Below are 24,835 nucleotides of genomic sequence, written 5' to 3' on the forward strand. Positions count from 1 at the left end.
CCCATTGGGGCTCACAATCTACATTCCCTATCAGTATGTCTTTGGAGCGTGGGGAGAACCTGGTGGAAACCCACGCAAACACGGGGAGAACATACAAACTTCTTGCAGATGTCGTCCTTGGTGGGATTTGAACCCAGGACCCCAGCACTCCAAAGCTACAGTGCTAACCACTGAGCCACCGCTTCTGCCTGTTCTCTGCATCAGCTTTGTTACATTTCCACAAAAGTCTGAAAAGTTGAGTAAGCTTTTTATTGCAGTTGGATCCCACAAAAAAATAAAAAATAAAATAAAGCCAATCAGGAGGAACTTTTGGATCGACCCGTTTTCCTTTTTGTCATTTTTAAAAAGTAAAAGATGAAAAATGCCTAAAATATAAAGGAAATGTGTCATCTCTAACTTTAGTCCCAGAAGTATTTCTTACAATTGAAAAATGTCATGGTAGTAATGGAGAAAGCACAAAATCTGTTTTTGGCTCACTCTCCCATCTTCAGAGAAGCAGTGTTGATGTTGGGAATAATGACCGCTTACATTCCAGTGGTGATGGGGGCTCGGAGCAGGTTAAAGACATATTCATTGGTGTAATCTGGAAAAAGTAGAATGGGTTCAATTCTTTGCTGGATGATCTGAGTTCCGCGAAAGGTCAGAATGTCCTTAAAGTAGTGCACGATCATCTCAAGAAGTGAGTTCCTTGGAGTAATCCAGGGCACCATAAACTTCTCCACAGATTCAAGTTCCTGGAGATGGGAGCACATATCTGATCTTTCCTTCTAAAAGGTCAAAAGATAACTTCTAATTTCCTTAACCAGTCTTTTATGAAATCTCAGGTCAAAATATAAAAATTTATTCAGACAACCCAACAGTGGTGGTCTATCTAAAGAAATGGAGAGGAACAAAGTCAGAATTTCTTCTTGCGCTTTCTTCAGAAGTATTCTTATTAGGGAAGCAACATCTTTTGACAATAAGAGGGTGGATTTCCTGAGCAGAAATAGGGTAAAAGAGGGATTACTCTGTCTAGTCAACCAGTTTTCTTGACCATTTTCTTGTGCATATATCTGCATACAGATAAGAAGTATGTGGCTAGTGAGGGAAACCTGTTGGATGACTAGATATTAGGGTTGAGCGAGTATGTTCTGTTCCGAGTATGCTCGGGCCGAGCTCCGAGTATTTACAGCTGCTCGGTGATCTGGTTGAATCGCTCCCGTGTGCATGATTTGCAACTGCTTGACAGCTTTATTACATGTGAGGAATGTGTAAGAAATAGACATTCCTCACATGTAATAAAACTGTTAAACAGTTGCAAATCATGCACACGGGAGCGATTCAACCATAACACCCGAGCAGCTGTAAATACTCGGAGCTCGGCCCGAGCATACTCGCCGAAAGGGTTAATAGAACATACTCGCTCAACACTACTAGATATCCTCCTGAGGTATATTTGAATGGTGGTGGAGGGTGCTGAAAGGGAAAAGTGCGTATCGTAGGCCTTCCAAAAAGTTGAGTTTCAGGGCTTATTTAAAACTAATCTGTATGGGGTAGCACATTGCATAATACTGGTGCAGTTTGAGAAAAGTCTTACATATGACAGTGAGATGTTTAGATTTTTGGTGATTTTGGTCTAAGATCTTTGGCAGTCCAGAGAGTGTAACATACCTGGCGACGTCCTTGCATAGTGGTCCATCTCCCACTGTGCAAGAGCGCGCACTTGATTTCCAGTCCAGACTGCCACTCTGGCTTCTTTCCATACTGTGTGCTTTGCTCTGCTCTGGCTGCTTAGGGCGACACCCGCCGAACTTCCTGTTTCTTGTAGCTGCTGCAGACACACCCCTGATGCATCCTCAGCCTATTGCTGTCTGTCACCTGGTATTTAAACCAGCTCCTCCTTGGAATCCTTGCCTGATCATCTTGTTCTGTCAGTTGGCTTCTAGTCACTGATGTGCCAAGTCCTGTCTATGTTTCCTGCCTTGCGGTATCAGTTCCCGTGTCTGAACTGAGTCCTGTCTGTGCTCTCTAGCCAGCTGTCTTTCTGCCTTTCCTGGAGGCTGTATTTCCAGGCTTGTCTGAACACGCTCCTAGCCTGTTCGTCCCGCCCTCTGGGGGCCGCATACCCAGACTCGCTCCTGTATTTGTTGCAGTACAGTTCCTGTCTGAACTGTCTCCTAACCTGCTTTCTGTTTCTTTCTATGTCCGTACCTTCCCTTTCTCCTGCATTGTCTGAACCAGCACTTGGCTTTACCTTGGCTCGTTCCTGTATTTTGTTGCTGTTACAGTTCCTGTCTGAACTGTCTCCTAACCTGTTTCCTATTTTTCTTTATGTCCGTACCTTCCCTTTTTCTGCAGAGTCTGTTCCTGCACCTAACTCCTACTCGTTGTCACTATACTTCTGTTTGTGAGTTTAGAGTCCACTCGCTACTTCATTGCAAGTATCTTGTGTGTATCTGGTTCTGCCTTCCCCTTCCTGTCTGTTCCGTGTGAACAGAGCCCTGTCCCCTCTGCTCTGCCTTGCTCACCGCTCCGGTGGTTCTTGCCTGCTCTGCCTTGTTCACCGCTCTTGCGGTTTCCGCCCTGCTCTGCCTTGCTCACCGCTCTTGCGGTTTCCGCCCTGCTCTGCCTCGCTCACCGCTCCTGCGGTGTTCCCTCTGCTCTGCCTTGCTCACCGCTCCGGCGGTTCTTGCCTGCTCTGCCTTGCTCACCGCTCAGGCGGTTCTAGCCTGCTCTGCCTTGCTCACCGCTCCTGCGGTTTCCGCTCCGCTCTGCCTTGCTGACCGCTCTTGCGGTTTCCGCCCTGCTCTGCCTCGCTCACCGCTCCGGCAGTCTCGCTCTGCTCTGACCCTTTGCTCACTGCTCCGGCAGTCTCGCTCTGCTCTGACCCTTTGCTCACTGCTCCGGCAGTCTCGCTCTGTTCTGACCCTTTGCTCACTGCTCCGGCAGTCTCGCTCTGCTCTGACCCTTTTGCTCACTGCTCCGGCAGTCTCGCTCTGCTCTGACCCTTTGCTCGCTGCTCTGGCAGTCTCGCTCTGCTCTGACCCTTTGCTCGCTGCTCTGGCAGTCTCGCTCTGCTCTGACCCTTTGCTCGCTGCTCCGGCAGTCTCGCTCTGCTCTGACCCTTTGCTCGCTGCTCTGGCAGTCTCGCTCTGCTCTGACCCTTTGCTCGCTGCTCCGGCAGTCTCTCTCTGCTCTGACCCTTTGCTTGCTGCTCCGGCAGTCTCTCTCTGCTCTGACCCTTTGCTCGCTGCTCCGGCAGTCTCGCTCTGCTCTGACCCTTTGCTCGCTGCTCCGGCAATCTCGTCCTGCTCCACTCTTGCTCACCGCTCCAGGCGGCCTCGTCCTGCTCTACTCTCGCTCACCGCTCTAGGCGGTCTCGTCTTGACCTGCTCTTGCTCACTGCTCTGGGCGGCCTCACTCTGCTGTGTTTGTCCACCGCATCTGCGGTTCTGTTCCTGAGTCCCAGTCTGTACTGGGTCTTATCCACTCTGTGCTCCAACCTGTCGTACCTGCCAGTACCTCCTTGCCTGCATACCAGTCGTGCTTACCTGCATCCACCCGTCTACATACCAGCCGTGTCTGCCTATACCCACCAGTCTGTGTGCCAGCCTAACCTGCCTGTTCCTGTATTCCCCGGTGTGGGTCAACAGCCGTGTCCGGGGTCTGACCTGGAGTAGCACCTGGTCCCTCTGCTCGGTTCCTCCTTGGTGCACTGGCGTCGTATGCCGTCGTGCGACCCTGGTCAGATCGGGCAGATACTTAGTTACGCCCCTCCAGGCATTCACTCTCTGGTACTGTCCAGTGGAATCACTACATATACACGCACACGTCAGTCAGTCCGGGCGTGTGCATTACAGAGAGCATGGATAATGTGGTAGAAAGAGATGGGGGAGGAGATTTAGGGCTTGTTCACAAACTGCATTTGCTGCATATTTTCCTCTGGAATAAAATGTAGTGTTTTACAGTCCCATTACAGTGAATGAGATCACTGCAATCTCATGCACACACACGCTGCTTATTTTTTTTCTTAAGGATCTGAATCCTCGATGCATTTTTTTCAAGTCTGCAGCACGTCGATTCTTTCAGCATTTTTGCAGTGTTTTTGACCCATTCAAATAAATGGGAAAAAAAACCACAAAGTGCATATTTTACACAGCAGAAAAATCTGCTGCAAATACTGAATGTTTGCATATCCCTCCATGGTGATATAGTACAGTAGAAAATTTTGTTAGAGAGATTGATAAGTCTAAATTTTTTTTTTATAATGGATCGCTAAACAGTGAACTAAAATTGTACACTATTTTCTTGCCATTTAATTATACATTGTTTTCTTAAATTTCTAGTGATTGTTTCAATAAAATAAATAAAAAATAATTTGTTTGGGAAAATAAGAATATGTTGTTTCTTTTAACAGGTGAAGCCGATGAGACAGGCTCCCATGGACATCATCTTCTATCTCCCTATTATGGAGTAAAATATAACAATACCAAACAAGCTAATTTCATAAATCCGAATGTACCTGTAGTCCATCGCAGCAGAGATCTGTCCACTGATACTGTTGATCATAAGAAACTTCTAACTGATCAATCATTAAATGGCAAACAAGGAACTAGACATATATGGGGGAAAACCGTTCCGTCTGAGAAACATATTAACGAGAAATCTAACTTTTCTGTGCAAGAAAGAATTTACAAAGATGAAAGGCCATTTTCATGTTCAGAATGTGGGAAATGTTTTGGCTATAAATCAACTTTTGTTGAGCATCAGAGAACTCACACAGGAGAGAAACCATTTTCATGTTCACAGTGTGGGAAATGTTTTAGTCAGAAATCGAGCCTTGTTAAACATAAGAGAACTCACACAGGGGAGAAGCCGTATTCATGTCCTGAATGTGGGAAATGTTTTAGCAACAAATATGGTCTTGTTAAACATCAAAGAGTTCACACAGGGGAGAAGTCATTTTCATGTTCAGAATGTGGTATATGTTTTACCAACAAATTGGGTCTTGTTAAACATCAGCGAATTCATATAGGGAAGAAGCCGTTTTCATGTTCAGAATGTGGCAAATGCTTTAGTCAGAAGTCAATTCTTTTGGTACACTTAAGAATTCACACTGGGGAGAAGCCATTTTCATGTTCACAATGTGGGAAATGTTTTAGCCAGAAATCGAGCCTTGTTAAACATCAGAAAACTCACACCGGGGAGAAGCCGTATTCATGTTCCGAATGTGGGAAATGTTTCAGCAACAAATCAGGTCTTGTTAAACATCAGAGATCTCACACAGGGGAGAAGCCTTTTTCATGTACAGAATGTGGGAAATGTTTTAGCCAGAAATTGGGTCTTCTATATCATCAAAGAGATCATTCCGGGGATTAAGGATAATCATATCCTAATTGTAGAAAATTTTGTCTATAAATAAAATCTGGTAAAACATCTAAGGATTCACTCAGGGAAGAAGAAATGATAAAGTTCAGAATGTGGGAAATATTGCAAATTCTTCATTGAAAGACATAACACCTAATAATTACTTTTGATGAATAGACTAACACTTTGAGAACCCACATCAAAGAATCGGTGGGCAACTATTATGACGCTCTAATCACATAGCCACTGCCACTGTGCCTTCATTATCAGGACTATAATTGTAACAAGTGCCATTCTGCTCTAACAACAGAGATCAACAGTGTTCTTGTTAATTTTTGGCCACGATCAAAGTGGGTTAGAAAATAGAAGAAGAAAGGAAAAGGAAAGTTAGAGCTCCCCTCTGGCCTAATTTACACCTCATCATGGAAAGATTAAAACAAAGTTCTGTTATTGACCAAAGTTTTCAGCACCATTTTTTTTTTAAATTTGTCATCCTTTTGCCATCAGTTTCACTCCACAATAAGAAAGAAATTGAGCAAAAACAGTCTTCATTAACTTAATTTTTCTATTCCATACAAAAGGAAATATAGCTAGTAGAAGGGCTGCTGTATGACCTGACTTGAGTCTCAGAAACACTAAACCCTTCCAATGTGGCCGTACAGTCATGGTCAAAAGTAGTGTTGAGCGAGCACTAAAATGCTTGGGTGCTCGAAGCTCGGGCCGAGCTCACTGTGATACTCGGGTGCTCGACCCGAGCAACGAGCCCAATGTTAGTCTATGGGAGACTCGAGCATTTTTGCGGCGGCACCCCCGGCAGTCTGTAGAAAACCTAAAAAGAGCCCAAAACGATAGTGACAGTGCTCAAATGACATGGGGACAGCATGGGGATCACCCCAGGAAGCATTTCTGACCCCCAGGTCACTGCTGTCAACAACGTGGTCAGAGGTATTAAGCCACTTTTACAGGCTCACAATAAAACGTTCAAAAACGAAAGTGAAAGTGCTTTCCTGTGAAATATGTTAACCCCTTAACGACCATGGGTCTTTCTGTTTTTGTGTTTTCCTTTTTTGCTCCCCTTCTTCCCAGAGCCAGAACTTTTTTAATTTTCGTTCAATATGGCCATGTGAGGGCTTATTTTTTGCGGGACGAGTTGTACTTTTAAACACCATCACTGGTTTTACCATATCGTGTGCTGGAAAGTGGGAAAAAAATTCCAAGTGCAGTGAAACTGCAAAAAAAATGCAATTCCACAGTTGTTTTTTGGGTCCTTTTTTTACCACGTTCACAGATTGCTAAAACTGACCTGCCATCATTATTTTCCAGGTCGTTACGAGTTCATAGACACCAAACATGTATAGGTTCTTTTTTATTTAAGTGGTGAAAAAAAAATCCAAAGCTTGCTAAAAAAACAAAAAAAAATGACGCCATTTTCCGAGACCCTTAGCTTCTCCATTTTTCGGGATCTGGGGCCAGGTGAGGGCTTATTTTTTGCGTGCCGGGCTGACGTTTTTATTGATACCATTTTGGGGTAGATCCGATCTTTTGATCGCCCGTTATTGCATTTTATTGCAAAGTTGTAGCGACCAAAAAAACTTAATTCTGGCGTTTAAATTTTTTTTCTCGTTACGCCGTTTACTGATTGTATTAATTCTTCTTTTATATTGATAGATCGGGCGATTCTGAACGCGGCGATACCAAATATGTGTATGTGTTTTTTTTTTTTAGATATATATATTTTATTTTGAATGGGGCGAAAGTGGGGTGACTTAAACTTTTATATATTTTTTATTTTTTTTAAAACTTTTTTTTACACTTTCTGCTTGCTTCTATAGTCTCCAGAGGAGACTAGAAGCAGCAGTTGTCTGATTGCTTCTACTGCATACAAGCGATGAGCAGATCGCTTGTATGCAGGAGAAATGCTCACTTGCTATGAGCGCTGACCACTAGGTGGCGCTCATAGCAATTGAGACATGACAACCACAGGCGTCTGCTGCAGACCCTGAGTTGTCATGCCCACCCATTGGTGACCCGCGATCACGTGACGGGGTCACTGATGGGCGGGGCTTAGGACTCCCGGAAGCGCGAGTTAAATGCCACTGTCAGAGATTTAACATGTTAACAGCCGCGGGTGGATTGCGATTCCAATAATCAGCTGACATGTGCTCGCTTCAGTGCGGGCTCACCGCCGGAGCCCCCGCTGAACCAGCCTTCCCGACCTGGTGCGTACTATTACTGACCAGGTCGGAAAGGGGTTAAGGAACATCCTTTCCAGGGTAAAGACTTGTGTATAAGGTAAAATAAATAACCAAAAACAAAAATACTCCTCCACACCTTGGGCTATGTTCACAAGTAGCATTTTTTATGCATTTTTGCACGTTTGTATTGCTTTCAACCGTGACAAATGCATTCACCGGGAAATGTCATTTTAACATTTTACAACCTTATCTGGCCATGTGCTGTGTGACACATGCATACAGTGCTAAAAAGACATGGGAACAGCATGGGGAAGACCCCTGGAAGCATCTCTGACACCCAGGTCACTGCCTAAAAGTGTGCCCATCAGAAGTGATCCTTGCCGCATCAGAAGATGCAGACTTGCAACTATCCCCGTGCAAGTCCTTGTCCCAGGGCAGTGTTCAATTGTACCTCCCCCATAACTTGCAATACAAGCGCAAGTATGCAGCCTGCCACCCACCCACCCCCAGGCTGCAATACCATACTGCTAGCTTGCTTGCACTTGAAATTGGGCCTTTTAGGCATGTGGAGGTGGAATCTGGCCACCATGTCATGGCTGCGTCGGTAGCCTGGTATTCATACTCAGTCCCCAGCCGCCCGGCGGCCGGGTGTCCACGCTTGGTCCCCAGCCGCCAGGGGGCGGCCGGGTGTCCATACTCAGTCCCCAGCCGCCCTGCGGCCGGGTGCCCACACTCAGTCCCCAGCCGCGTGGGGGTGGCCGGGTGTCCATAAACGGTCCCCAGCCGCCCCTATTTGTCACGGTGCGCCTTATACACAAGTGCGCATACCAAAACATTACCTGTGCCCTCCCCAGTGCATTTAGTGGGAAGGACAGCCTAACCACAAACACGTGGACAAGTGAATGTGGCCAGGGATGGTCCATCTCACTGACGCCTTCACACTGGGTTAATATTGTGGAAGCCGGGACACAGTTGGACACTGGGATGCAACACGTCCTCCAGACATAGAGGATTGCGGGTCCTGGGTCAATCAGGCTTCAACACAAAGTTCAGAAGGTAGACAGCAGCAGTGGTTGGCCTCCTACACAACGAGTAAATTATTCATGATCATGAGGCCATCCACCTCCGTAGCTTTCTGTTCCTTGGAATGCAAGCGCATGTATGTAGTAGCAGCTAGGCCTGAGGTGGTCAGCGTTTTGGCGCATATTCTACCTCCTTCGAGGATTGCTGGATGTTTTCCTGCTACTATCCCAGTTCTATGACTCCCTTTAAAACAAAGCTTCAGGTGATGAATGATGGATGAGGTGGTGGCAAAGGAGAAAGAGCAGGAGGAACAGGGACCATTCACATCAATATCAGGCCAGCCAACCACACATGTCTTGTAGGATATGTTTCTGTACCAAAAGGAGCGGTTCAGCTACACAGTTATAAGGCATACAGTGAATGCAATGCCTACCAAAAATTTCGAGGCACTCCAATGCCCCTTGGAAGTGACATGGAGGTCAGAGGGCCTTAACTAAACCGTTTTTTCCATTTATAGCAACTGGGTCTCCTGTACACTGTTGGCCTAAGCAGGGAATGGAAGGCTTTCCAAAAATTATTAGGCACTGCAATGCCCCTTGAAACAGACGTGGATTACAGCGTATTAAAAACCTTCTACCCATTATTGGGGAGTGGGTCTCCCTTAGTGTTTGCCTATGCATTGAAAAGCAAAAGCTGACAAAAATTAGGAGGAAATGCAATGCCCGTTGCAAGAGTCGTGGAGGTTAGAGGTAATTAAAAACAACATGTCAATGCCCCTTGGAAGAGCTGTGGAGTTCAGAGTGGTTTAACAAGACGGTTTTAATGCCCCTTAGAAGAGACGTGGAGTTCAGAGTGGTTTAACAAGACAGTTTTAATGCCCCTTGGAAGAGATGTGGAGGTCACAGTAGCTTAACAAGATGGTTTTAATGCCCCTTGGAAGAGACGTGGAGTTCAGAGTGGTTTAACAAGACAGTTTTAATGCCCCTTGGAAGAGTGGTGGAGGTTACAGTGGAATAAAAAGACAATATCAATGCCCCGTGGAAGAGACGTGGAGGTCACAGTAGCTTAACAAGACGGTTTTAATGCCCCTTGGAAGAGTGGTGGAGGTCGCAGTGGAATAAAAAGACAATATCAATGCCCCTTGGAAGAGTGGTGGAGGTTACAGTGGAATAAAAAGACAATATCAACGCCCTGTGGAAGAGACGTGGAGGTCACAGTAGCTTAACAAGACGCTTTTAATGCACCTTGGAAGAGTGGTGGAGGTCGCAGTGGAGTAAAAAGACAATATTAACGACCCTTGGAAGAGACGTGGAGGTCACAGTAGCTTAACAAGACGATTTTAATGCCCCTTACAAGAGCCATGCAGTACAGCATATTAAAAACATTATTCCCATTATTGGGGAGTGGGTCTCCCATAGTCTTTGCCTATGCCTTCCAAGCAAAAGCTGCCAAAAATTAGGAAGGGGGAACTTGCAATGTCCCTTACAAGAGCCATGCAGTACAGCATATTAAAAACATTATTCCCATTATTGGGGAGTGGGTCTCCCATAGTATTTGCCTATGCCTTCCAAGCAAAAGCTGCCAAAAATTAGGACAGAGGAACTTGCAATGCTGGCAACATGGACCACGGTCACCCTGGTGGTATAGTGGTCGTGGAGGCTGAGGATAAGGAGAAGAACAAAAAACAGCCGAAATGAGGAAGCGTATACCCATGTGTGGGTGTGAAGCGATGCATGGGAATACACCTCCCGAAATAACACAGTGGATTTGACTTTATGTTACTCTGCTGTCATTTGGTAGTGATGAGAAGTCTGGCCCAATCCAGCCCTTGTTCATTTTGATAAGGGTCAGCTTGTTAGCATTGTCAGTTGACAGGCGAGTGCGCTTATCAGTTATAATTCCCCCAGCGGCACTAAAAACACGCTCAGATAACTCGCTAGCGGCAGGGCAGGCCAAGACCTCCAAGGCATGCAGAGTGAGTTCATTCCAAGTGTCCAGCTTGGATACCCAATAATTAAAAGGCACAGAGGAATCACGGAGGACGCTGGTACTCCCTCACTATCTTTTGAAACTTTCCACTCCTTGTGAGAGTACCCTGCGCCTCAGGGCCTGTAAGCTGGGCAGGTCTCAGAAAACTGTCCTAGAACATTGACAGTGTTCCCCTGCCTCTGCTGGATTGGAGTTGCGTCTCTCTCGCCTGTATGCCTTAGTTGGGCAGCGAACGGTGACCTCTGCCGCTACCGTGTTCAGATGGGAATTTTTTTAATAGTTCTGCAGCAAGGGCCTTCTGGTACTGCCCGATTTTTGTAGACCTCTCCAACTCAGGAATAAGAGAGTGAAAGTTCTCCTTGTAGAGGGGGTCTAAAAGTGTCATCAACCAGTAATGACTGTCACCCAACATTTTGACAATGCGAGGGTCACGGTTAAGGCAGCGTAACATAAAGTCAGCCATGGGTGCCAGACTGGTAACGGGCAAGACTTCCGTGTCCTCACCAAGATGACGAGTGATAGTGTTGAGCGATCACTAAAATGGTCGGGTGCTCGAAGCTCGGGCCGAGCTTACCGTGATACTCGGGTGCTCGACCCGAGCAACGAGCCCAATGTTAGTCTATGAGAGACCCGAGCATTTTTGCGGCAGCACCCCCGGCAGTCTGTAGAAAGCCTAAAAAGTGCCCAAAACGATAGTGACAGTGCTCAAAAGACATGGGGGCAGCATGGGGATCGCCCCTGGAAGCATTTCTGACCCCCAGGTCACTGCTGTCAACAACGTGGTCAGAGGTATTAAGCCACTGTTGCGGGCTCACAATAAAACGTTCAAAAACTAAACTGAAACGGTTTTCCTGTGAAATATGTTGAGGAATTTCCTTTCCAGGGTAAAAACTTGTGTATAAGGTAAAATAAATAACCAAAAACAAAAATACTCCTCCACACCTTGGGCTATGTTCACAAGTAGCATTTTTCATGCGTTTTTGCACTTTTGTATTGCTTTCAACCGTGACAAATGCGTTCACCGGGAAATGTCATTTTAACATTTTACAACCTTATCTGGCCATGTGCTGTGTGACACATGCATACAGTGCTGAAAAGACAAGGGATCAGCATGGGGAAGACCCCTGGAAGCATCTCTGACCCCCAGGTCACTGTCTAAAAGTGTGCCCATCAGAAGTGATCCTTGCCGCATCAGAAGATGCAAACTTGCAACTATCCCCGTGCAAGTCCTTGTCCCAGGGCAGTGTTCAATTGTACCTCCCCCATTCCTTGCAATGCAAGCGAAAATATGCAGCCAACCACCCACCCACCCGCAGGCTGCAATACCATACTGCTAGCTTTCACTTGAAATGGTGCCTTTCAGTTTGGAGGAGGCCGAAGCTGGCCACTACCTCATGGCCGCTTCGGCAGCGAGGTATCCATACTCTGTCCCCGGCGGCCGGGTGTCCACGCTCGGTCCCCAGCCGCCAGGTGGCGGCCAGGTGTCCATACTCGGTCCCCAGCCGCCCTGATTTCTCCTGTCACCTTCCCCCACACTTTTCTTAGCCTGGCCTGCTTTAGGGCAGCATTGGACGAGCCCACCAGAGAACCAGACTCCTCCGGTGGGCCCTGGCTTCTCCATCAGGGGAGTTGAGAGTGCCTAGGTGAGGAGCATGATGATGATGATAGAAGTTAGCATCTGCTTTGTTTTCTTGGAATGCAAGCGCATGTATGTAGTAGCGGCTAGGCCTGAGGTGGTCCGCGTTTTGGTGCATATCCTACCTCCTCCGAGGATTGCTGGATGTTTTCCTGCTACTATCCCAGTTCTATGACTCCCGTTAAAACAAAGCTTCAGGTGATAAATGATGGATGAGGTGGTGGCAAAGGAGAAAGAGCAGGAGGAACAGGGACCATTCACATCAATATCAGGCCAGTCAACCAGATATGTCTTGTAGGATATGTTTCTGTAACAAAAGGAGCGGTTCGGCTACACAGTTATAGGGCATACAGTGAGTGCAATGCCTACCAAAAATTTCGAGCCACTCCAATGCCCCTTGGAAATGACATGGAGGTCAGAGGGCGTTAACTAAACCTTTTTTTCGATTTATAGCAACTGGGTCTCCCGTGCACTGTTGGCCTAATCAGTGAATGGAAGGCTTTCCAAAAATTATGAGGAACTGCAATGCCCCTTACAAGAGCCATGTGTGGCACCCCAGGGGTCTGGTCACCACAGTAATAGAGATATTACGTCGGAGAGCAAGTGGGAGGTTTCCTGGTCAGGATCCCTTAAACATGCAACATCCTCCTGCCCCAGTCCTGGGAGGGGAGAATTCTGCCCTTATAAACTGGATCTGGGGCGGGGTTGAGTGAGTCAGAGAACAGTCAGAGTCAGAGTGAGAGCAAGGGAAAGTAACAGCAAGGAGCTCTGTAGGAGCTAGGAGCTAAAGACCAGGGGCTGGAAGCTGAGCAGAGCTCGCCCTGGCAGAAGACAATAGGAACCGGACATAGGAGTCCGAAGCTGTGAGGACTTATATATCCAGCAGCAGAAACCAGCCGGCAGGGGATTTCAGGTCCTCTGGCCATAGAAGCCCGGAGGCTCAGTCACAAGCAAGGGACCAGCACCGCCGTCGTGGAGCGGAGGCTAACAGAAGGCCCCAAGTCACCAGCCATACGGGTGAGCACTACACAGTACACTCAGGGACGTGGGCTACTTCTACCCGCTTACAGCAAGGTAGCCAGGAAGAGTGCAGACAGATGGGGAGGCCTACAACTCCACCTGGCCAGGGGAACTCCTGCTTGCTCAGAGACTGACCAGGCCTCTTATGCTAGGCAGTACTCCCGGGAGGGTCTACCTTATAATCATCAGTAAAGACCCTGAACTGCACTGCAAAGACTCTGAGTCGTTCCTGCTGCGCTCGTGCACCATCACCCCCATCATCCACACTCACTGCCCTGAGGCTATACTTCTCCCGAGGGGAGTTATCCCATTCTATGCTGCGCACACAACACCAGCCGCAGCGGTCTGCCTCGCAGCCGTGGTACTCCCTGACCGCAATCCACTGGTGGCGCAGTTGGACAATTAACCTCAAAACCTAAGAAAGACTGCCACTGGTTTGACCAGCCTGAGCCACGGGACCGGATCACCGCCACGGAGACTACAGACCCCAGAGACCCAGCACCGGGTATCCCACACACGTCTACACACGGCCCAGGGGGCGCGTCACATGCAGTACAGCATATTACAAACATAAGTCCCATTATTGGGGAGTGGGTGTCCCATAGTATTTGCTTATGCCTTGCAAGCAAAAGCTGCCAAAAATTAGGACGGAGCAACTTGCAATGCCCCTTATAAGAGCCATGCAGTACAGCATATTACAAACATAAGTCCCATTATTGGGGAGTGGGTGTCCCATGGTATTTGCTTATGCTTTCCCAGCAAAAGCTGCCAAAAATTAGGACGGGGGAACTTGCAATGCTGGCACCCTGGTGGTATAGTGGTGGTGGAGGCTGAGGATAAGGAGAAGAAGATTAAACAGACGAAACGAGGAAGCGTATACCCATGTGTGGGTGTGAAGCGGTGCATGTGAATACACCTCCCGAAATAACACAGTGGATTTGACTTTATGTTACTCTGCTGTCATTTGGTGGTGATGAGAAGTCTGGCCCAATCCAGCTCTTGTTCATTTTGATAAGGGTCAGCTTGTCAGCATTGTCAGTTGACAGGCGAGTGCGCTTATCAGTTATAATTCCCCCAGCGGCACTAAAAACACACTCCGATAACACGCTAGCGGCAGGGCAGGCCAGGACCTCCAAGGCGTACAGAGCGAGTTCATTCCAAGTGTCCAGCTTGGATACCCAATAATTAAAAGGCACAGAGGAATCACGGAGGACGCTGGTACGATCGGCAAGGTACTCCCTCACCATCTTTTGAAACTTTCCACTCCTTGTGAGAGTATCCCGCGCCTCAGGGCCTGTAAGCTGGGCGGGTGTCAGAAAACTGTCCCAGAACGTTGACAGTGTTCCCCTGCCTCTGCTGGATTGGAGTTGCATCTCTCTCGCCTGTACGCTTTGGTTGGGCAACGAACTGTGACCTCTGCCGCTAGCGTGTTCAGATGGGAATTTTTTTAAGAGTTCTGCAGCAAGGGCCTTCTGGTATTGCCCCATTTTTGTAGACCTCTCCACCTCAGGAATAAGAGAGTGAAAGTTCTCCTTGTAGCGGGGGTCTACAAGTGTCACCAACCAGTAATGACTGTCACCCAACATTCTGACAACGCGAGGGTCACGGTTAAGGCAGCGTAACATAAAGTCAGCCATGCGTGCCGGACTGGTAACGGGCAAGATTTCCGTGTCCTCACCAAGATGATGACTGACCATGCTCTCCTCCTACTCCTCTTCCTCCTCCTCCCTGTCCTCAGGCCACCCACGCTGAACCGACGGTATGACACTTGTACAGGTACTACCGTCTACAACGCATGATAGCAGCTCCTGTTCTTCCTCCTCCTCCTCCTCCTCCTCTCCCTCATTGTCCCCCAATGCACGTTGGGATGAGATGAGGCTGGGCTGTGTGTAATCGCCCGCTACGGCTTCTTGATCCATCTCATCATACTCTGGCTGCAATGCCTCCTCTTTAATTCTCTGCAGAGAGCGTTGCAAAAGACAGACAAGTGGGATGCTGACACTAATGATGGTGTCATCGCCACTCACCATCTTGGTGGCCTCCTCAAAGTTTGTCAGGATGGTACATATGTCAGACATCCAGGTCCACTCCTGAGGTCTTATGTGTGGAGTCTGACCTGAATATCGACGGCCTTGTTGCAGCTGGTACTCCACAACTGCTCTCTTCTGCTCACAAATCCTTTGCAACATGTGGAAGGTAGAGTTCCAACGTGTGGGGACATCACACACCAGTCGGTGTGCCGGAAGCTGCAAACGCTGCTGCAACACAGCAAGGGCGGCGGAAGCTGTAGCCGACTTGCGAAAATGAGCTGACAGGCGGCGTACTTTGACAAGCAGATCTGGCAACTCAGGGTACGATTTAAGAAACCGCTGAACCACGAGGTTAAGCACATGAGCCAGGCATGGTACGTGTGTGATCTCACCTCGCCTCAGAGCCACCACCAGGTTACGGCCATTGTCACACACGACCATGCCGGGATGTAGGTTCAGCGGTCTCAGCCACAGATCTGCCTGCTCTTTCACAGCTGTCCACAACTCACAAGCAGTGTGAGGTTTATCACCTAAGCTTATGAGTTTCAGCACAGCCTGTTGCCGCTTGGCGGAGGCAGTACTGCAATGCTTCCAGCTTGTAACTGATGTGGTGATATCTGAGATGGAGGCTGAACATGAGGAGGAGGAGGAGGAGGATGCGCAGGAGCTGTACACTGTGGGGGCAACTCTGACTGACATAGGGCCCGCAATCCTCGGTGTGGGGAGGATGTGTTCCGTCCCAAGGTCCGACTGGGTCCCGGCTTCCACTATGTGTAACGGGTCTGGGAGGCGGAACCTCTGAGCAACTTATACAAGGGGGCAGTCCTTGTAAGGAAGCGGGTGGCGACCAGGGAAGACAGGCAGGCGGTCACAGCAGGTGACCGGGACAGTCTCTGGGCAAACGGGCAGGAGGTCACGGCAAGTGACCGGGACAGTCTCTGGGTAAACGGGCAGGAGGTTACAGCAAGTGACCGGGACAGTCTCTGGGTAAACGGGCAGGAGGTCACGGCAAGTGACCGGGCAGTCTCTGGGTAAACGGGCAGGAGGTCACGGCAAGTGACTGGGGCAGTCTCTGGGTAAATGGGCAGGAGGTCACGGCAAGTGACCGGGGCAGTCTCTGGGTAAACGGGCAGGAGGTCACGGCAAGTGACCGGGGCAGTCTCTGGGTAAACGGGCAGGTACGACCTGTGACGGCTGAGCCTCCAGGTAGGCTAGCAGGCAGATGGCAGATGAGTGCTCCCAGGTGAGCAGGCGAGAGTCTCAGGATAAGCAGGTGGTCACAGCATGTGACGGCGGAGCCTCCAGGTAGGCTAACAGGCAGGTAGCAGATGAGCGCTCCCAGGTGAGCGGGCAAGAGTCTCTGGACTGGCAGGTAGTCACAGCACGTGACGGCGGAGCCTCTAGGTAGGCTAACAGGCAGGTAGCAGATGAGCGCTCCCAGGTGAGCGGGCAAGAGTCTCTGGACTGGCAGGTGGTCACAGCACGTGACGGCGGAGCCTCCAGGTAGGCTATCAGGCAGGTAGCAGGTGAGCGCTCCAAGGTGAGCGGGCAAGCTGGTCCATAGACAGACTGACAGGTGTCGGAAGGCAGACCGTCGGACCTCAGGCTAGCAAGCAGGAAAGCGGATGACAGGCAGGAATCAGGCAGCAAACTGGCAGGAGACTGGCAGGTAACTGGCAGGTAACTGGCAGATAACTGGCAACGGGACCTGAGGGCTGAAGCAGAGTAGTGAACAGTGCAACAACATTGCTCGGGCACCTCCATTTTGGAGGAGGTGCCTTATATATGGAGGGATCCTCCGGCCATTGGCCGGGGACTCCTTAGGGCGACGCGCGCAGCCCCTTTAAGAGAGGGGGAGCGCGCTCGCGCGCCCTAAGCACAGTGACCGGGGGAGAGCGAGCGCTGCAAGCAGAGCGGGAGGAAGCCGCCGGGCACGGAGCAGAGAGGTGAGGGGAACAGCGTCCCTGCCTAGCAGGAGGCAGGGACGCCGACGCTACAGTACCCCCCCCTTTAGGCCCCCCCTTTTTTAGGCCAGACAAAAATTTAGCAAGGATGAGAGGGGCATGGATGTTCTCCCGGGGCTCCCATGTTCTCTCCTCAGGACCAAACCCCTTCCAATCCACTAGAAAAAAGGTCTTTCCTCTTACCCTTTTGGTGGCCAGAATGTTCTCTACCTCAAACTCGTCTTCAGCAGAAACCGGAGCAGGAGGCGTACCTGTAGACTTGGAAAAGGAGTTAAGTACCACGGGTTTGAGAAGAGATACATGGAAGGAGTTAGGGATCCGTAAGTTGGTCGGGAGTTTCAATTTATAGGCCACCGGGTTGATCTGTTTGATAACCTCCAGTGGGCCGATGAACCGAGGCCCTAACTTATAGTAAGGAATCTTGAGCCGGACATATTTGGATGAGAGCCAGACTTTATCTCCGGGACGAAATTGTGGGGAATCCAGGCGTTTTTTGTCAGCGTGTCTCTTCATCCGCTCGGACGACTGAAGGAGTGCGGATCGGGTACTCTCCCAAATGGAGGAAAATTTGCTAACGAGAGATTCCGCAGCCGGGTTGTCCACAGAGGTGGAGACAGGAAAAGGGATCCGAGGATGCTGACCGAAGACTACAAAAAACGGGGATTTAGAAGAAGATTCGCTCTCGTGATTGTTGTAAGAGAACTCGGCCCATGGTAGGAGATCCACCCAGTCTGAATGGTGGGCATTAACGAAGTGCCGGAGGTAACTGGTCAAATTCTGATTGATCCGCTCCACTTGACCATTGGACTGTGGGTGGTAAGCGGAGGAGAAGTCCAGGGTGACGTCGAGCAGTTTACATGTGGCTCTCCAGAAGCGTGAGGTGAACTGAACCCCACGATCCGACACGATGTGGAGAGGCAGACCATGGAGACGGAAGATGTGGCGGATAAAGTCTTTAGCTAGCTCGGGAGCAGACGGGAGGCCTGGCAGGGGAATAAAATGAGCCATTTTGGAAAAGCGGTCAGCGACCACCCAAATGACCGTACAACCGGCAGAGACGGGGAGATCTGTTATGAAGTCCATAGCTATATGTTGCCACGGGGCAGCAGGTACAGGCAGAGGAAGAAGGCGGCCGGTAGGCAGGTGTCTCGGAACTTTGTTGCGGGCGCAGGACACACAGGCAGAAACAAAGTCAATTACATCCTTGTGCAGGGTAGGCCACCAGTAGTGCCGGGTAATAAGCTGGAGGGTCTTTTTCTGACCGGCGTGCCCAGCTAGCTTAGACGAGTGACCCCAGTGTAGAATCTTCTCCCGATCGGACTCTGTTACGAACGTCTTACCGGGAGGGAGACGATTTAGACCAACGGGGGCTACCTGCATTACTCTGGCGGGATCGATGATGTGTTTAGGCTCCTCCTCAAGATCAGACACCAGAAAGGATCGGGACAGGGCGTCAGCTTTGATGTTCTTGTCAGCCGGACGAAAATGAAGAATGAAATCAAAGCGGGCAAAAAACAAAGACCACCGGGCTTGGCGCGGGTTAAGTCTCTGGGCGCTCTGGAGATATGCCAAGTTCTTGTGGTCAGTGTAAATTATTACCGGGTGGAGAGCCCCCTCGAGCAGGTAACGCCACTCCTCCAGTGCCATCTTAATGGCCAACAATTCTCGGTCTCCTATAGAATAATTGCGCTCAGAAGAGGAGAAAAGTTTGGAGAAAAAGCCGCAGGTTACCTTTCTTCCAGAAGAAGATTTTTGGGTAAGTACTGCCCCAGCTCCGGAGGAGGAAGCGTCAACTTCTAGGAAGAATTGTTTATTGCCGTCCGGACGATGCAGCACCGAGGCGGAGAGGAAGGCCTGTTTTAAGGAAAGAAATGCCTCCTCTGCTTCGGGCGGCCATTCTCTGGGGTTCGTACCTTTACGGGTGAGAGCAGAGATAGGGGCGGTCCGGGAAGAGAAGTGCGGTATGAACAGGCGGTAATAGTTGGCGAAGCCCAGGAACCGCTGAATAGCCTTCAACCCCTCTGGTCGGGGCCACTTCTGGATGGCAGACAGTTTCTCAGGATCCATTTGTAGACCTGTCTGAGAGATTATGTAGCCCAGAAATGGAAGAGAGGTCTGCTCAAAGATGCACTTCTCATATTTAGCGTAGAGGTGGTTCTGCCTGAGCCTGAGCAGGACCTGACGAACGTCCCTCCGGTGAGTAGGAAGATCCGGAGAGAAGACCAAGATATCGTCCAGGTACACCACCACGCAGGAGTAGAGAAGATCACGGAAAATGTCATTGACCAACTCTTGAAAGACGCCAGGAGCGTTACAGAGACCGAAGGGCATCACAAGGTACTCATAGTGGCCGTCCCGGGTATTGAATGCCGTCTTCCACTCATCCCCCTGACGGATACGGACCAGGTTATACGCCCCACGGAGATCCAGTTTGGTGAAGATTCTAGCCCCCCTCAGACGGTCAAATAATTCAGGAATAAGCGGAAGGGGGTATTTATTCTTCACAGTAATCTGGTTTAGGCCTCTATAGTCTATACATGGACGGAGTGAGCCGTCCTTCTTTTTGACAAAGAAGAAGCCTGCTCCCGCCGGGGAGGTAGATCTCCGGATAAATCCCCGGGCCAGGTTCTCCTCAATATATTCAGACATGGACCGGGTTTCAGCAGCGGACAAAGGGTAGATTCGCCCACGGGGGGGAGTAGAGCCGGGCATCAGGTCGATTGGGCAGTCGTATGGTCTATGAGGAGGTAAAGTCTCTGCCTCTTTTTTATTGAAGACATCCGCATAAGACCAATAGGGAACCGGAAGACCGGGTAGATTGGCTGGGGTAGGAGAAGGACGGGCAGGACGAACGGGAACTAGACAAGTCTTATGGCAGTCCTGTCCCCAGCGAAGGACCTCTCCGGTCTGCCAATCAAGCATGGGTGCATGTTTCTGGAGCCAAGGCAGGCCAAGCAATAGTGCGTGAGAGAGTCCAGGCAGAACATGAAAGGAGATGCTCTCAGAATGCAGCATTCCCACCTGTAGAGTCAGAGATTCGGTGATGAGTTGGATGGGATGTGGTAAGAGGCCCCCATCCACGGCGGCGACAGATAAAGGTACAACCAGAGGTTTGGTGGGAATGTGGTATTTTTCTACCAGGGATTGAGAGATGAGATTTCCAGCAGCTCCAGAGTCAAGTTGAGCCAGTTCAAAATAGCGGTTCTCTCCGCAGAAGATAGAAACAGACAGCATCAGGGATGGAGAGGGTTTACTTTTGTCTAGGGCGACCTCTCCGAGCGATCCTAGACACAGGCGTTTCCCGACCTCTCAGGGCAGGAACGGATCCGGTGCTCCTTACTGCCACAGTAGAAACAGCTCCCCTCGGCACGACGTAAGTCTTGACGGGTCTTGACCATCTTGGTCTGGTCGACCTGTATAGGCTCAGGTGAGTGTGCCTGGAGAGTGACGGGTCTCTGAGAGGTAGGGACTAGACGTGGAATCCTCCTCTCACGGATGACCTCCCTTGCGCGCTCCTGGAACCGGATGTCAATCCGGGTGGCAAGTGTAATCAAGTCGTCGAGAATGGTAGGAATGTCCCGACCGGCAAGTTCATCTTTAATACGGCCGGACAGACCCTCCCAGAAGACGGACACCAGGGCGTCGTTATCCCAGGCCAGCTCCGAAGGAAGGGTACGGAACCGTATGGCAAATTGGCCCACGGTGAGACACCCTTGACGGAGGCGTAGCAGAGATGAGGCGGATGAGGTCCTCTGTCCGGGTTCGTCGAAGACCTTCCGGAAAGCCGTGAGAAAGGCTGGCAGGTCGGACACCATAGGGTCTCCTCTCTCCCATAGAGGATTTAGCCAAGCCAGTGCCTCTCCCGTGAGATGGGACATGATGAAGGCTACTTTGGCCCGGTCGGAATTAAACTGGTGGGACTGGTGTTCAAAGTGCAGGGTGCACTGGTTAATGAAGCCCCGAGCTTGAGCGGAGTCGCCTCCGAAGCGAGGAGGTGCAGAAAGCCGGATTCCAGAGCAGGATACTATGGTATTGGTGGTTGCTGGTGGGGCAGTCAAAGTGTCCAGGCGAGTATTGACATTCCGGTGGTGACCCAGGATGGACTCCTGTTGGAACCTCTGTCGGGACAGTTCATGACAAAGGTCCGAGAGCGAGGGAGCTTGGGTGCCACCGGGTTCCATGGCCCGAGCAAACTGTAACGGGTCTGGGAGGCGGAACCTCTGAGCAACTTATACAAGGGGGCAGTCCTTGTAAGGAAGCGGGTGGCGACCAGGGAAGACAGGCAGGCGGTCACAGCAGGTGACCGGGACAGTCTCTGGGCAAACGGGCAGGAGGTCACGGCAAGTGACCGGGACAGTCTCTGGGTAAACGGGCAGGAGGTCACAGCAAGTGACCGGGACAGTCTCTGGGTAAACGGGCAGGAGGTCACGGCAAGTGACCGGGGCAGTCTCTGGGTAAACGGGCAGGAGGTCACGGCAAGTGACCGGGGCAGTCTTTGGGTAAACCGGCAGGAGGTCACGGCAAGTGACCGGGGCAGTCTCTGGGTAAACGGGCAGGAGGTCACGGCAAGTGACCGGGGCAGTCTCTGGGTAAACGGGCAGGCTGAGCCTCCAGGTAGGCTAGCAGGCAGATGGCAGATGAGTGCTCCCAGGTGAGCAGGCGAGAGTCTCAGGATAAGCAGGTGGTCACAGCATGTGACGGCGGAGCCTCCAGGTAGGCTAACAGGCAGGTAGCAGATGAGCGCTCCCAGGTGAGCGGGCAAGAGTCTCTGGACTGGCAGGTAGTCACAGCACGTGACGACGGAGCCTCTAGGTAGGCTAACAGGCAGGTAGCAGATGAGCGCTCCCAGGTGAGCGGGCAAGAGTCTCTGGACTGGCAGGTGGTCACAGCACGTGACGGCGGAGCCTCCAGGTAGGCTATCAGGCAGGTAGCAGGTGAGCGCTCCCAGGTGAGCAGGCAAGAGTCTCTGGACTGGCAGGTGGTCACAGCACGTGACGGCGGAGCCTCCAGGTAGGCTATCAGGCAGGTAGCAGGTGAGCGCTCCCAGGTGAGCGGGCAAGCTGGTCCATAGACAGACTGACAGGTGTCGGAAGGCAGACCGTCGGACCTCAGGCTAGCAAGCAGGAAAGCGGATGACAGGCAGGAATCAGGCAGCAAACTGGCAGGAGACTGGCAGGTAACTGGCAACGGGGACTCCTTAGGGCGACGCGCGCGGCCCCCTTAAGAGAGGGGGAGCGCGCGCGCGCCCTAAGCACAGTGACCGGGGGAGAGCGGGCGCTGCAAGCAGAGCGGGAGGAAGCCGCCGGGCACGGAGCAGAGAGGTGAGGGGAACAGCGTCCCTGCCTAGCAGGAGGCAGGGACGCCGACGCTACACTATGTTTACCCAGTGTGCCGTCAGAGAGATGTACCGTCCCTGGCCACAAGCACTTGTCCACGTGTCCGTTGTCAGGTGGACTCTCCCAGTAACTGCGTTGTTGAGGGCACGGCAGATGCTTTGGGACACGTGCTTGTGTAGTGCGGGGATGGCACACCGGGCAAAATAGTGTCGGCTGGGGACCGAGTACCGAGGGACGGCCACCGCCATAAGATTGCGGAAGGATTCCGTCTCCACCAGCCTAAAAGGCAGCATTTCCAACGCAAGCAGTCGTGAAATGTGCGAATTTAGGACTGTGGCCTGTGGGGCGTTAGCTGCGAATTTCCGCTTTCGTTCAAAGGTCTGGGATATGGACAATTGAACGCTGCGGTGGGACGTGGACGTGGACGTTGATGCTGTTTCTTGAGAAACTGCCATAACAAGTGAAGACTGAGAGGAGGGGGCATCTTTACATGCAGTAACATAGTAACATAGTTTGTAAAGCCGAATAAAGACTTGCGTCCATCAAGTTCGACCTGTTAGTTCTGTAATTGCTAAAGTTGATCCAGAGGAGGGCAAAAACCCCAAATGATTTGGCCAATCTTCACCTGAGGAAAAATTCCCTCCCGACTCTGAAACCAGCAGTCAGAATAAATCCCTGTATTAACCTACTATTTTATTTTATTTTTAAGTATATGCTGAAATCTGCCTGGTGTCTAGAAATGCATCCAGTCCCCGCTTGAACTGGTGTAGTGAATCCGACATTACCGTCTCCTCACTCAGTGAATTCCATATTCTCACTGCTCTTACCGTAAAGAACCCCTTCCTATGCTGGTGCTGAAACCTTTTCTCTTCCAGTCTTAGTGAGTGCCCTCTTGTTACCGTAATATCCCTCCTTTTGAACAAATCCCGGGCAAGGTCTCTATACTGTCCCCTAACATATTTGTACACATTTATTATGTCCCCCCTCAACCTTCTCTTTTCCAGGCTGAATAGTCCTAGTTTTGCCAACCTCTCTGGGTATTGCAGTCCCTCCATTCCCTTTATTAATTTTGTTGCCCTCCTTTGTACCTTTTCAAGCTCATTTATATCCTTTCTATATATTGGGGCCCATAACTGAGCACAGTATTCCAAGTGTGGTCTGACCAGTGCTTTGTACAGTGGAAGAACAATGTTCTCCTCCTTTGCAGCTATACCTCTTCTGATACATCCCATTACCCTGTTTGTCCTTACAGCAGCGGCCTGACTTTGGGCACTCCAATTTAGTTTGCTATCAATCAAGATGCCCAAGTCCTTCTCCATCTCTGAATTCCCCAATGATTTCCCATTCAGTGAGTACTGGTGACTTCCATTTTTCCTTCTCATATGTATGACCTTACATTTCTCCTCGTTAAACCTCATTTGCCATTTAATGCTCCACCTACCCAGCTTATCCAAATCCCTCTGTAGGTCTGCACTGTCCTCTTTTGTATTAATTGTTTTACATAACTTTGTGTCATCTGCAAATATTGATATTTTACTATTTATCCCGTTGACTATGTCGTTATGGACAGGGGATTGCCTTGCACACACAACAGGGGGTTCTATTGCACGCACAACAGTGGAAGAAGCAGTGGTGACACCCGCTGACACTGGTCGTGGACCCTGGGTTTCGCCCCACAAAGTCAGGTGCTTTGCTGCCATGTGCCTGATCATGCTGGTGGTGGTCAGGCTGGTAGTTTTGTCACCCCTGCTGATGCTGGCATGGCAGGTGGAACATATGGCCTTTTTGGGGTTATCAGCAGAGTCTTTAAAAAAATTCCCGACTCTGGAAGACCTACCGCTTGTACTGGCAACGTCCCTCGTGTTGGTGTTACGGGGAACGGTTGCCTGCCTTCTGTCTGCGGCCACCACACTGCTTCTTCCTGCCTGTTGGGGCACTCTGCCTCCCCCCCCTGTGTGCTGCTGGCCTCACTCTGCATGTCCTCCTTCCACGTTGGGTCAGTTACTAAATCATCCACCACCTCCTCCTCTTCCACTTGCGCACCACGATCCTCCTCCTCACTTCCTGGCAATTGTGTCTCGTCATCGTCCACCTCTTGTGACAGATTGCCAACGTCGACTTCCTGTGGCCGTGGCTGTTCAAATATTTGGGCATCGCAACATGGGATCTCCTCTTCCACCACTTCAAGCGTATCAGGCGAGGGGCCCAAATATGGAAATGGACCAGTGAACAGCTCTTCAGAGTGTCCAAGTGTGGGATCACTTGCTGTCTGACGTGACGACACTCGGCATGGTGG

At 50.3% G+C, this 24,835-nt stretch overlaps 1 pseudogene; it reads left to right on the forward strand.

Moving 5' to 3' along the window:
- Window positions 1-24,835, forward strand: part of LOC141258597 (uncharacterized) — a 157,819-nt pseudogene that overhangs the window by 95,792 nt on the left and 37,192 nt on the right.

The sequence above is a fragment of the Phyllobates terribilis genome, unplaced genomic scaffold (assembly GCF_046119375.1).
Source record: "Phyllobates terribilis strain yellow unplaced genomic scaffold, ASM4611937v1 Scaffold_3__8_contigs__length_932513732, whole genome shotgun sequence".
NCBI lineage: Eukaryota > Metazoa > Chordata > Amphibia > Anura > Dendrobatidae > Phyllobates > Phyllobates terribilis.